The sequence below is a fragment of the Stegodyphus dumicola genome, chromosome 11 (assembly GCF_044657685.1).
Source record: "Stegodyphus dumicola isolate Sdum_Otavi_A_Nest chromosome 11, ASM4465768v1".
NCBI classification, from domain to species: domain Eukaryota; kingdom Metazoa; phylum Arthropoda; class Arachnida; order Araneae; family Eresidae; genus Stegodyphus; species Stegodyphus dumicola.
In genome coordinates, this window is record NC_140778.1 from 134,477,664 (window position 1) to 134,492,765 (window position 15,102).

Sequence of the window (15,102 nt, forward strand, 5' to 3'; positions counted from 1 at the left end):
GTATGGTTTAAATTCATTTTTACAATTTTTTATTATGTAAATAATTACTGCCTTTGTTTCAGAAATATACCGGAACAATTAAAAATATAACTTGCATTTGCAATATATATATTGCTTTACAAAACAGTACGGTTTAAATCATTTTTACAATTTTTTATTATGTAAATAATTACTACCTTTGTTTCAGAAATATACCGGAACAATTAAAAATATAACTTGGATTTTGGTAGCCGGCACATTCATTACTGTGGCAATGTACATAAATTGTATACAAATGATTCTTAAAATTGTTTATTGTTTTTATGTGTTTTATTTGTGTAAAAGCGGTCACAGAAATTTGTAATCAACAAATTACTTTTCTTAATGTAATAATGAAAAGTGCATAATAGTACTACCTTGCTCTAATTATTCTATGTAAAAGTCACATAGCGCGTACGCGAGTCCTGAAATGTGCCTAGCACTGCCTTTGCAAGCTGTAGTGACATTATCTACAATATCAACATAAAATGTGTAAACATACGGCTAGTAAAACATAATAAAAGAACTATCTAATTCAACAGCATATGTAACTTACCTGTAAATCTATAACTAGGTATTTTAAATGAGCCTTGTTTTCAAAAGTATTTTTTAAAATTAAATTTCAATAAATGCCGTGTGAACCGTTGGCCCTACCCGAGAGAGGGCTTACCTTTTAGAGTGGCTACCACCAACTAGAACGAAATTACATTGTTAGATTTTTCTCCGAAAGTTCAGATCAATGGTCACCCATGGTCTCGTTTATATCGCTAACAACAGTACCGGCAGTATGGCCAAAACGAAGCAACAGAATGCTTCTTCAAATGCCTCACAAGAATATTTCCTTTTTCATTCTTCAAAAATTAAGACCGGCGAATATTCCTTTTTGAATTCATGTAAAAATTGATTGATTGGTAGATTGTGAGATTCATGGCGTATACCCTCACATGATTGTAATGCGCCAATCGTGTGGTAAGAATTTATTTATGTAGCATAAAATTATAAAACAAATCATAGAATAAACTCATGGGAATTCTATAATGTGTTTGTGAACAAACGAATAAAACTCATACCATGGATGAGAAAAGTAAAAACAGGTAAAATCTCAATATACCATATACAGATGAAATAGGTTTATTAATAATTATTTTATGTTGATTTGACGGATAAAATTAACGACATGTATGCAACATCCAAAAACAAATACAATTTCATTTCATAAAATACATTTCTTAATATAATTAATGAAAGACATTAAAATTCATTCAGATTAGATTATATAATCTCGTCTTAATCGTCTTAATTTGTCCTTATTTGTCTCAATTTGTCTTTAATCTCGTATTAATTTGTCCTTATTTACGTAATGAAATAAATTTGAATTGACTTATCACAGGTTCCAAATATTAACAAAATATTATTTAGTAAAATTTAAATATTATAACAAAATTGTAATAGTTACTTCAATAATTCTGATATCATTAAACCCATTAAATTATTCAATGATAAAATCTAAAACGGCAAAAAGAAATATAATTGAATAATAAAACTAAAGATTACTAAACAAACACTAAATCGAAAAATATGTAAGCAGGCTCCAAGCCGACAATAGGTGCAAGGCCGTGCGGCGTACGTTGTTGCTGAAACAAAAAAGCGCCGGGCAATCATTAAAACAAGTAGTTCGTCTCGCTGCCTGTCTGAACAGAAAAATTCTTTTCTTATTTGAACGCCCCTCCGGGGGTCGACTCAGGTAATACCTGGGAAGTTAGTGATTAGGATCTGTACCTAGGCAGTCTCGGCCACGGTTATTTAAAATGCTTCCACAGGACTGGGGTCATCGCTAGCGATGGTTGTTTCAGACTCGGCAGGGATCATATGGCATTCTCGTCCGTTCCGCTGGTTGTGGTTGAGCTGTATAGACTGATATTCATGGTTGTCCAGGGCAAAACACACCCATCGATGGAACTGGTGAATTCAGCGAGCCTTTAAAATGCTGAAGGCGCCTGGAGCCTCAAAACTACATATTCATATCTTTCCTTGGTTTCCCCCTGGGAGCGCCTAAAGGCGACATCTGTATATTATGACGTAGTGTTAGCAGGCCGGATTGGTGGCCCGGTCTGTATGACAGTGTTTAAGTCACTTCGTTCTGCTGTTCGGGGTTGTGGCCCCTGTTGATGGCAGATGTATTTACCATCCCTTCAGAACGGGGACGTGGAAAGTGAGTTGCTGAGTATTCCTGTCGACTTAGCTTAGTCTTTGCTCGGAGGCTCGACCATAGGTTAGTGGCCTCTTGGATCGCCTCTAGGGGTTGGGGCAATTAGGAAAGTTGCTCTCAAGGCTGCTTTGCCAGGTCTGAGTGCCCCTTCCTCCTAGCACACTGTCTTATTTGACCGAAAGTTATAACCAGGGCAGGAGTTCGTCTCTGGTGTTTTCTTCTTTCTTATTTAAACATGAAAATACGTGATGCTGATGCGTATGTAAGAGTAGAGGCAATCGACAAATAGCTTAATCCTTATTTTGTGTCTACTCTATTTGTCTATCCTTATTTTGTGTCTTATTTTGTGCAATAGTAGTAATTTGTCCAACATTTATCTTTTTTTGTGATTGCTTGTTGTGATTGTTTTTCTACATTAAGGGTAAGTTTCTACATAAGAGTAAGTACAGTTACATATTATGTTAAACTTAGGTTAACTTTTTAATTCGGAAAATCAACCGATTTGAGCATAATTACTCTAAAACATTTTACCTCTCATTGTTTGAACCATTGTCGTAATTTTGGCCGCTTAAATTACTAATATATAAAACATTTTCCTCTAAATTCTTTAACAAGAATGCTGTTTGTTCTTCACCGGTCGTATCAGTTGTAACACCAAAATACTAAAACCTTTCTTCAATACTCAGTTTTGTATTTTCTAAATTAAGACATCTCATACAAATTAATATCTGCTCTTGATGGCTGGCATCAAGGGTACAATAAGTAAAATAGAAAGGTACTTTGCCTGTTTGACCTTACTTAAAATAATTTGTTTTATATTATCCCCTAGTAAGCTAATTGTTTCATTTTGAATTTTCTCTTCAACGTAATGAAAAATATTTTTTTTAGTTTGAATTTTATTAATATATACAGACATGACAGGATCAAATTTTGTGATCATTTCTATACACTTAAAAATGTCATTATTTCTTTCGAATAACTTATTACTGGAACGCCGGAAGGCTAAGTTTTGTTTGGCTAAAAACCGAATGGCATAGGTAATTCTTTCCATAACATTGCGCCAATGCTTAGTCTCTTTTTTAAATAAATTTTGAAATTCCAAATCAACAGGGTTTATTCTTTCCTAATCGTTCTAAGAAATCGGGCCAAAGATGTAGATTCCGGAAATGCATTTTATTTTTTTCATGAAGTTTCAAGTGCTCATTTAGGTGGTTCTGTTTGTTGAATTCAGAATTCGCTGAAACTGTTAAAAATTTTGCAACAAAAACATGAAACAGATTTTTTTTTTCATCAGGATTTACCAACCTTTAAACTATTTCGTTGTGTGGCAAGATTCGAAACAAAATACATCTAAAAAAATTTACGTCCATTTTTATCTTTTGGGAAACTGAAATCCGAAACCAGGTTATCCACGAGCATTTTCTATTAAGGCTGGAACTGGGATGGCAATAATGGACTTGGGCATAATCCGGAATCATCAGGCACAGAAAAATGCGTATCTACTGCAGAAAGTGTAGATTCACCAGTATTTCTTTTGTTTTTTCGACAGGCTGCATTGAAGTAAAAGGTAATTCCTGGGTTAAAACACTTTCTAACTCTTAAGTAATTTTAAAATTCTGGTTTATTAAGTCTTCCTCTTCCTTACTTTTTCTTCATTCTATTCTGATCCTGAGACAGTTTTTTTTCTGTTTTTCTTCCAACACCTGGGGAAAAGTGAAAACAGAAAAAGCGGAAGTAAAGATAAAAGTAGAAAATAACTGTTATAAGAACTATTGCATAAAACACTTCTTCTTAAGACATATTTTACCTTACTTCTGAAAAACTGAGTATATCTTAAAACATTGTTTGGAAAATATATGAACTATTAGAGCAGTACCAAATAATTCAAGGATGTGGTAGTACTCTTTTGTTTATTAAAGTAAATAAATCAATTTTAAAGTATGTATTTAAGACGTAATAAAATAACGAAACACTTTCCTTCGGTTTTCCATATTGCTAAAAATCGGAAAATGGCCAGTTTTTGATTTCAGAATAGAAAATATATTTGATCTTGAGTGGATGAATAAAAAGTATTTTATTAATGATTGAAAATTAATTAATTATTAATTAATTAAATAAAAAAATTAAAGTCAATTCCTGCTTAGGTCAACAAAAAAAAAGTTTTAATGAAAAAAAAATTAAATTAAAAATTTAAAACATTTTTTATATGTGACAAAACCGTATTAACATCAAGTGTCATCCACTATAAGTTTAAAAAAATGTATTTGAATTTGAGTTGATGACTTAAAAAAACTTACAAAAAAATCAAAACTTGATTTTTCCTATCCCTAAACTTTCTCGAGCTAATGTAGCTCCCTCTAGTGTGCATCATGATAACCAATTATTCAATTTTCCTATTTCTGCTCACTACTTATACATATTTCTGATGTGGAGGTACTGGCAGTATATTATTAACGATTGAAAACTTGAATAAGATATAGGAAGAGTGTGAGCTAATAGTAGGAATTTAATAATAATATAGGGGATAGTATTTGGTGGCAACAATCTGAAAAGTGATTCGCTGTTTATAGTATACGATGCAAAATCCCATTTTGAGACTAATAGCCCTTTGGAGCTAACTCCCTTCTGGGCTTAAAAAAAAGTCTTCAATCTAAAACAACATATAGATCGAGTAAATTTGATAAAAATAATTAAAGAAATAAAGTACAGATCGAACCTAAAATACAAATCAATCGTACAGATTTATTTCAAATGCTAGGTTACAATTTTTGAAAAATTTTAAGATTCGAAATTTATACTCAGTGCAATTAACATTAATGCCATACAAATGAACAGTTGAAGTTGGAAATTAATGAAGTGTCATGTCGAGATTCCAGTTTCTCTTTCCATCCAATTTAATTGGTGCCTATATTCGTGAATTCCATATTATACCCCTTTATTACAACACCTGCTGCCTAGAACTGTGGCATGCATTTGTTTCGGAATCCAATATTGTGAGTCTCAAATATATACGTTTGGGAACCACTTTTAAATTGCCTTACATGTCGGAGTAATAGCTATTGCAGAGGGAAGCTTTGTGAGAAATTTCTTAGGTAAAGTGGTGTATGACAAACATAATTCCTATATATATTTATTGTTTTCATTTATTAGGTTACAAACATTTGTAATATAACATTTTAGTCATTGTTCTTGAAATAATTTAAGTGTTTTATTAAACACCTCAAAGATAAAATCTCTTCGAACAAATCTCTCAAAGATAAATCTCTTCGTTTATTGGTTTCATATTTCGATAACATCCAGTAGACTCATTATGTTGCCAGTCGACAATGAATAAAATCTTTCGTTTATCTTCAGCAATATAAGATAGCGTTTTTCAGTACAGCATAAATTAATGCTTTAGAAGCTATAGGTCTTTGAAGGAAAGAGAAAGTACACTACAAAGGAAGTGTCTATTTTTACTGGAATTATGGGTAAATCACATACACAGATAACGAAATGATTCAAGGGTCTGGAAAAATTGAATAACTAGCAATTACTCAGGATCAATTTGAAGTTCTGAGGGAACTCGGTACCTTTTGAATGATTTATTTTTTAAATTTAAGAATTTTCATCTATTTTTTATTAATATCATTAAGCAGGTTTTGTAAGATAAAATGATTTTAAGCTGAAACAATTAAATTAAAATTTTTCTTCAAAAAATTTAACAAGTAAAATGTCTTTCTTCTCCCACATTTTTCCATGGTTTTGCCCCAAATATTTTTATTGTATTTAGTAGAATGCTCTTAATAACTTTAAGGATTGATTTTGCAATTAATAAATTAGCTTCTGAAAAAAAAAAAAAAAATAAAAAGCCCATTTTTGTGCAAAAATTTTGAAAAAAATTGTATCCTCACTTTTAATTCACTTTTTCACTTTTATAATAATTTTTCTTTTAACTATTTTGCAAAACTCATCTTTGTTTCTATTAAGTACATAATTTTAAATAATAAATTAAAATATTAAATAATTTATTCCATATCTGTATAAATTTTAGACTTTTCGTAAAAGGATTTATTGAAAAAAATTAAACTGAGAAAATGCAGTTTAAAGAATGTATATTGTCTGAATGGTTATTAAATCCTTTCAAATTTCTTAAAAATTTTATTACTGAATTTCAGAATATGTATAAAAATAAATTTATATAAAATAAAACCTAGTACTGTTCAAGTAGTTAATAAAAACATAAGTTATAGGCTTTTGTTTAAAACCTTTTATGGCCAGAAATACTGCCAAAAAATCATAAAATACAAGTAGAATTTTCATTTAACTATTTGTGATTTAAAAAAAAGTTCAAATCCTTTTAATAATGAATTAATTATAATATATTTTCTAAAACAGTTTTAACCAATATTGATAATATTAAATTGTTCTTTTATTTTTATTTATTTATTTATTTATTTTGAAAAAGAAAATTTTAAAATCTGAACAGATATAACACACTTTATTTAAAGCCACTCAGCATACGTGATTTCCTCTTTTATTAGCCACTTGTTCTTGTATATAAACTGAATTTTTAATTAATTTATGTGTATTTTAATTAATTAAAGAGAAGTCTCAAGTCTTGCTTATCAGAAAATTTCGTATCAGAGACAACATCACCAATAACATCACCCTCTTCGGATATCAAGTTCCAAAGGTCGCCCAAGCAGTATACCTTGGAGTCAGATTAAATCGCTCATTGACATGGTCTTCTCACATCAAACGAGTGCTCAGGAAGGCATGGGGGAAATAGCCTTGAGATTATATCCCCTTCTAAAGGATCAGCTCCTGTCACTATATCGCAAAAAGCAAATTTACACTCCAGTCATCCAGTTATCCAGACTATTCTTACACACAGCTCGCCTACTTGGGCAAGCGCCAGAAAAAGTGACATTTATTCCTTACAAAATATTCAAAACAAGATTCTCAGGATAATCATCGGAGCTCCATACTACGTTACAAACAAAAAGCTGCATGCTGATCTGAAAGTGGAACTTATTTCTGATTTTCTGCACAGAATAAATGCTAAATTTTATGATAAAGCTACGCAGAACACGTTCGCAGGCTTCGCGGATATTTTCGCTTACGAAATACTTGAAGAAGACAGGAATAATAGGCCATTTGCAGCTTTTTCTCTTAGATAGCGCAAACACGCAGAAAGAAGATCAATATGTTTAACTTTCGTATTAATTTTATTGCAATTTTTGGACTAAAACCTTTCAGTAGCTCAGGAGTCAAAGGACTGCCGCCACACTCCTGGATAGAACAATGCCAAGTCATCGCATCCTCACCCGCCAGTGAGGTTTCAGAGACAATGCGTCTCATTGTTTTCTTATTTTGACTATATTTTATCTTGAGGTACACACCTTTATGGTGGAACAATTTGATGAGCCCTTATGTGTGATGCCCCTCGTGGGATTCTCTGATAAGCTCTGGTAAGGGCGGAATTAATAAACCAGAATATGCAACCAAAGCATCAATTAATTTGTAAGGATTATGTTAATTTTATTAACAGTTAAATTTTAAATTAAAGTTCCTTTCCTGTCAAATTCTTAACTCCAACTTACTACTTCCGGCCAGAACGTAGTTTTAGAATCACGTCTGAATACATAATGAGGAAGAGCGGTATTTAACCACGAAGATCTTTGGTCTTAGTGAGAGACAATCAGAGTTTCTGATTTACGCACGTCTGCCTTTTGGCCACTCTCTCTCTTAAGGTTATTATTACGCTCGGCTGTACTCAGGCTCTTGATAGCTTCGTAGTCATCTGGTGTGTAAGGGGCCAACTGCATTAGAAACTTGATACTTCGGCTATATTTTAGTTAATCTTAGTTTTAGTTTAATTCTTAGTCTCTTAAGTTCAAGCCCAAGTGTCGGCTTTGATTGTACACTCCAAGGCGGAGTTTTGTTAAATATTATTGGAGTAATAAAGGTTTAGTTACCCTTCCATCTTGTTGTTTCTTGTCACACGAACTTAAGCGATTATTCGCTAACTAGTTCTTAATATTCGTCACTTTCTACAGTAACTGAGAATTACGCTAGTGAAAGTCTTACAAATTAAAGGATTTAATGCTTGTTCCAGCACTATTTCAATAATGCTACAGTCAGGAACTTGATGACATTCATTTCGCCACCGCTTTCTGTTCGTATCTTATCAGAAATAATTTCAATTTTTGAAGAAGCGTAGTAAAGTTGACTGATAATACACACAGAAAAATTGGCTGACCTGAATATATGTATTTAAAAGTGAAAGTATAAGTTTAAAGGTGAAAAAAATCTTTTTTTATTCCATCTTCACTTTGTATTCAAATAAATCAGTTTATACATGTAAACAGAGTCCCCCCCCCCACACTTGAAGTCATATTTAATTACATTCTTCTTTTACGCCGGTTTTTAATAAGTTACTGAAAAAATTAAGCAACAAAAAATAAACACTGAGAAATGGTGGCATTTTCAAAGGGCTGTCAAAATTTTTAAAAGCCTTTTTATGTCATTTATTATCGTTATATTTTTTTTTTCAAAGTTTCGCTTCAGCGTAGTAAGGGCATTAATGTATTTCATTTTTGCAAAAATTTCAAAAATCGGTAATTTCATCGATTTTGCGGTACCAAGTGTCTTTAAATGAGACAAAATTCGATACTAAGTTGAAGATGGTTCATACAAAACTTTGGATATTTCGAGAGAACTGACTCGGGCTCACTGGGAAGGTAAAAATATTCTGTTGATAAGAGATTTCATAAATTCAAGAAGAAAATATGCTTTTCAGAAAAAAAAAAAAAAAAAAAAAAAAAAAAAGAAAGAAAGAAAGAAAGAAAGAGAAATTTTTATACTGTTAAAATACCAAACTAAAAATAAATTTTTTAAATTGCATACTTCTTGAACTTTCTTATATAATTCTTGAAGTTACTTGTAATGCTAGAAGCGTCTTTACCAGAACATTTTCAAAATTTCTGTGACTTAAAGTTACGTTACGTTAGGTTACTGTGAGTTTATTATCCATTCGACTCAACAAGCGTCGCAACTCAGCGAGACTCAAGATCTTTAATTTATCTTCCAGGCGATTTGGAAAGTAGCCAGTTTCGGGACTGATGCCATTGCACTCCATCTTTAATTTAGCTTTTAAATTAAAAATGAATAAAAAAACGATTCATAGTATTTAAGCAATAAACGCTTTTATGAACAAGTTAATTCTTTTTAAAAATGTGACCAACTGGTAAAATTTGAAAAACACTTTATTAACATTTTTCATCATAAGTTTATCATTTATAAAAAAAAGTTACCAATTGATGAAATGATGAAATTTAAAATAAATATAATTTACAATACGAACAACTGATAATTTCACTAACCTTAGCAGCATTATTGTAATTAATAAAACGTATTGTTCCGCCGGCCAAAATACAGCTTGTTATAGATTTGTTTTCTTCTTTTTAACAGCAGAGATGCTATTTGTCTCGAAGCTCACTTTCTGTCCGAATCACTTTTCATATTGTTGCCACCAAATGTTATTTAAAAATATTAAATAATGAAGAATCTATATATATTTACGTATGTTCCACAAACAGCGATTCCTAGAGCCATCAAATTTTTAATACACCTTTTTAAAACGCATGGACAAAGGCACATCAAAGCCCGAATTTTGAATTTCAAATTTGTTCTTCATTTATTTCATGTTTTACATAAAATCAACGAAATTTTCTTTAACAAACTCAGCAGTTTGAAAGCAAGAAGTGGCAACACTGTTCGAAATCATACATTTTTTTATCGCCAGTAGTCGAAACGGTTGCCAAATGCAAAATGTAACATATTTAATCTTTCACTTTTAATCAACAAATTCGGCTATTTGATATGTCTTATCACTGCCTCAAAATGAATACTTGTTATCTCTACGTATGAGCATGCTGTCATTCTGTAAATCGTAAATTACTTAGCTTCTAAATTTATTCTTGCTGTTACTAAGCAGGAAACCATGTTGAAAATATGGAATAGAAAAGCAATAAACGAAGTTCTTAAAAATAATTTTTCTACTTTTTAATCTGATTGGTTTAAATAAAAATCCATTTAAATCATGAGATGTCTGATTAGAACTATGAAATATTTTTTACGAAATTATAATACGTTTTTCTTTTTTATGATAAGGCTTTCAGGCGATTGACCATTCGAGCGGCTAGTTTTCAAATATAACGAATATAAAAAAATATATGGCAACACCTAACACTTTTTCATATTCTAAAGCTATGCTGTTTTTAAATGTGATTTTGCTTCTGAATTTTATGTGGTATAAGTGTGGAAAAAGCGATGCTTGATAATAAACAGACAAAAAAAAAATTGTGCTAGGAGGGAATCTAAGAGCAGATACCTGTGATGCCTAGCGAGAGCATAAAAAAAGTTAACAAATCCTCTGGTACGACGTTAAAATCTGAATCCTTTCAGATTTTCTTTCTTTCATTCATTTTATTTTATTTATTTATTAATTTTTTTTTTCTTTTCAAGAGTTAAGATAGTTTTACATTTGCAAAATCCTCTCTTAAAAATAGTTGAGATACTTAACTAATAAAATTTGTTACAATTCTTACACATTGAAACATAATGGCTCGTCATATGACTTATACCATTCTACCTCCGAATGCATGACATGTTGGTTATTGTAATCTTGGGAATAAAAATAGAAAATCGTGGAATACATTCCGCCGTTTCTTTTCTCATAATTCCAAGCACCGCAAATAGGTCCAATATTCTGCCATTTCAAGTGAATGCAATCACGTGATACGCATTCAAGGCTTTAAAAAAAAGAACAAAAAAGTGAAAGTACTTTAAATTCTGAACGGAATCGAAAATCGCTGCTAAGAAAGTTTTCCTATTCCTTTTTGACGCAAATTATATGGCGATCGTTCTCTCCGACGTAAAAGGCAGTCGATTGCAAAAGAATTTCCGGAATAAGGGAACTTATTTCAAAGAAAAATCCTCAGATTTCTGGAACTATGAGGACGACTTCAAAGAACCCCCCCTCCCCGAATAATCTACATTTCAGATGAGAAGTATTCTGCTTAAAGAATTTCTTTCATTTTTTAAAGTTCGATCAAATTTAAAAACAAAAATCTATTTGTTCATTAACAAAAGTTTTACTTTTCTGTAAGACAACTGCAAATAAATTTATTTCGTAACTCGAAGTTTTGTTGTTTTTAATAAAATGTGCTTCTGTAGTATGTGTTTATGAAGCGTAAGTAATAAAAGTCTTAAACAGAATTAAAGTTCACCTACCGTTGATCGAGTGGATAAGACCACTGAACGCAGGTAATTCGACCTAGGTCCTGGTGGAAAAACTGGTTTCATGGGCTAGTTATACATAGTAGTTATGTTATGTGTACAAAGGAACTGGTTACACATAGTAGTTTTTCCTATGTGTAACGTAAATACGAGACTGTTTCCGTTATAAAATCTTCTACAAAGATATTCATTTCTTTACGTAGACAGCTTTCGCGACCTTTACCATAAAGACATAAATCAACGAATTAACGTTTATATTAACGGGACCACTTTGTAACGGTGCCGCACCCTTATGCAAACTGGTTACTGTTCCTAATGATAGAATTCTTCATAAGGGTGCAGCGGCATAAGGGAGCTAGCACAAACTGAAGAATAGGTTTTCGCTTCAACTTGATCATCAGAAAATGACACTGAATCAAACACTGAATGCTTTAGAACAGTGGATTCCGAAACATGGGTTGCCTCGTAAAAGAACTTTCGTTAATGCCAGTTAAGTTAGAATGAAAGTAAGGTTAGTTAGTTAATTCTAAGCACTGGCCCCCAGCCCACCTAGCAGGCGAAACCTGCCATATGGCAATGAGGGGAAAGGCCAAGCCACAACAAAGCATTAACCCCCCCCCCAGAAAAAAGGTAAAGCAGATGCATACATTCCAAACACTCTCGGTGAAATAGTATATAAATGTGTCGTTTCCATTTCTGTGTTTTTTCCCCTCGACTCAGCACAGTCTAAGACAAAACTCGAAGATGCACTAACTCGCGATACACTAACGATGTATCGCACTCGACTCTCTCGATGCACTCGACGACCACCTCGGCGCAAGACTTCGAGACACTCGCTCAATGACTGACTATCAACTCGCTAGACGAGGCACACATACTCGCCCTCTCGACGAGGCAGACACTCTCAATAGTAACTGACTGCGGACCAGCAGGGTTTATATAGCTTTCGGCTTGTGTTCGAGAACATTCTGAGCTAAACCGGTAAGAATTCGTTCCAGAAGGTTCTCCCTCAGTCCTTGGCATGCCGCCAATTTTGTCGCCAAATGGGCAATTTCGCGCTAAATATGGCAATCTTGCCTTCCCTTACCAGTTTATGGCAACCCTAAAACTGCTTTGTGGGGAAGCCATCTCACCGCGCCTTGACATTTCGTAACAATACTATATCATTTCCTTGGAGGTGGAGCCTTTTTAAGTAAGCAGGAAACCTTCCATGTACAGTGAGAATTTGATTAACATCTACATCCCTAGAATTCCCCCTTTTTTTTTTTTTTTTTTTTGCTAATTTTTAAACATTTTAGATAGTTTTTGTTTCTTTCAGAGAGATTCCATAAATTTTTTCAGTCTCTAATAAGCTTGTCATATATTATAGTACATGTCTTCTTTTTTGAATCATGAATAAAATCCTTTTCGGTTCCAAACCCCAGGGCGGCTTCTTTCGCTAGAGCATCCGCTCTCTCATTCCCATAATGACCACCGTGCGCTTTGATCCAATTTAAATCAAAAATATTCTTCTTTCGTAATTCTAAATATATATGCTTAACTTCATTAGCAATATTATTCTTTTGAAAGGGGAGGGAGAGCGCCATAAGAACAGATAAGGCATCTGAGTATAAATTAATCTAATACCCAACAGATAACTTCTTGACCCAGGATAAAGCCATTTTAATTGCCAACAATTCTGCTTGATAAACTGAATTTCTTAGTTTTAAAGTAAACTTTTTGTAATCAATTTCAATACCTTCTAATCAAATGGTCGTAAAAGCTCAAATTCCAGCCAATATTTCACCTATATTCAATTTTAGTCGATTAAATGTGGCACAATGTTGATCATAATTGAATATCATAAATGTTGATCATAATTGAATCCCGTTATTGATCAGAAATCAATAACGAGAACAAACAAAAAGCATACAAATGCATTTTTCTTTATATGTATATATTTTGTAGATCTTACAAATTTTTTTAATGAACCCTACGATTTGAAATCGAGCAGTAGCAACACTTTTCGAAATAAAGCATTTCTTCAGCACGCGAGACTGTTGCCACTCGGAAGAATGAGTGCGGAAATTAGTGTTTTCAGAGTTTTTAATTAATATCTCGGCTGATTAAAGTCGTACGATGATGGGAATATTCGAAATGGCTTCCCACGAATTTTTGGAATCGGAATAATGTATTTAATGTTTGGCGATGCTATTTTTATTTCACTGTAAAACCTAAAAAAAAAAATTATTAACAAACTCAACGATTTGAAAGCGAGTAGTGGCAACACGTCTCGAAACAAAGCAGATTTTTATCTCCAACGCGCGAGACTGTTGCCATTCGGAAAAATGAAGGCGAAAATTAGCGTTCTCAGAGTTTTTAATGGATATGCCTTATTTTAGGTTTTTGTTTTGTAAGAAAGTGGATGTCGACCTTTCCCAGGACCTAAAAACGAATTGTAGAACGTTTGGTGACGACAGGTATAGTAGTAACTGAGTTAATCGCTAACAAGCAAACACACAGCCATTCTTCTTTATTATATATAAATTACTTCACTATAATATAACTTTCTTCCTCCTGGTTTGAAGGTCAAGGGCGCAGAATTTCGTTGAGATCGGAGTAAAACAGTAGATTTGAATGAAATACACACATACACAAATAAACCGACATTATTTTTTATATATGAAGATGATTTTAATGTATCGAGTTAGTGCGATTTCACAAGAAACTTTGAAAAGGCCACTCAAACTGTTGTTAATATAATGTAAAAACGAAACGCTGAAAAATATACTGCTTCATCCAGCATGGCAGTCATTTCTGCATTCATTTTCGTAAAAAAAGAACTGTTTATTTTTCCAAAAAAATTCAAAATGGCAGATAGTCGTCGTTTTACAAAGAGAAAAGAAATTTTAAAAAATTGTAAAAATCATTGCTGCCTGAAGGAAGTAAAAATAAACTTTGAAAAAGGCCACAAAAACTGTAGTTATTTATTACAAAATAAAAGCGGATGCCAGAATTTTAGTACCATATGAAAATACAGTCTTTCAGCGAAGGTATAGATGCATAAATATGTTAATAAAAATATCGGGAAATATTAAAATAAAGGAATACCTCTAGCAAGAGGGAATAAGCATTTACTCGAAAACTAATTGATATACGTCAATACATTTGTTTCTGACAATTTGAAATATCTTTACGAATTTTTTATCGGAAAGGCTGGTGAAAACCCAATCGAAAACTTTGCTTCCTCTTTTTTCAGCAAGAATGAAAAGCAATGGGATAAATTCCGTACATCCCCCCTTCCGCCTAAGTCCTTTTTCTAGTTCTATCCCCAGGTGGGCAGTGACGCAATAAATTATGAGTCTGAAAGAAGTCGTAATCGGCTCGTGTTAACCATAAAAACGAATGGTCTTGGGGGAAAAAATGCCAGGTTTTTATTAAGAAAAAACTGTCGCCATTTTTTCTCATTGGAAATGCCATTTCTAATAGCTGTACCGTGTTTTGATTTTCTGTCGCCATTTGTTTGCACAATGACTCACTTTCTTCGATTAAAATCAAAGCACAGAATTGACTTCTGTAGTCTTGAAATGTTCTTTCTGAGTTCTTCACTT

At 32.5% G+C, this 15,102-nt stretch overlaps 1 long non-coding RNA gene across 1 annotated transcript; it reads right to left on the reverse strand.

The window, feature by feature from the left end:
* Positions 1–1,133: 1,133 nt before the first annotated feature.
* LOC118194103 (uncharacterized) lies at positions 1,134–10,028 on the reverse strand. The gene is made up of 2 exons (XR_004759044.2): positions 9,595–10,028; positions 1,134–3,930 (listed from the first exon to the last, which is right to left on the reverse strand). It is a non-coding gene; the product is annotated as an uncharacterized LOC118194103 (long non-coding RNA).
* Between the last annotated feature and the right edge of the window lie 5,074 nt (positions 10,029–15,102).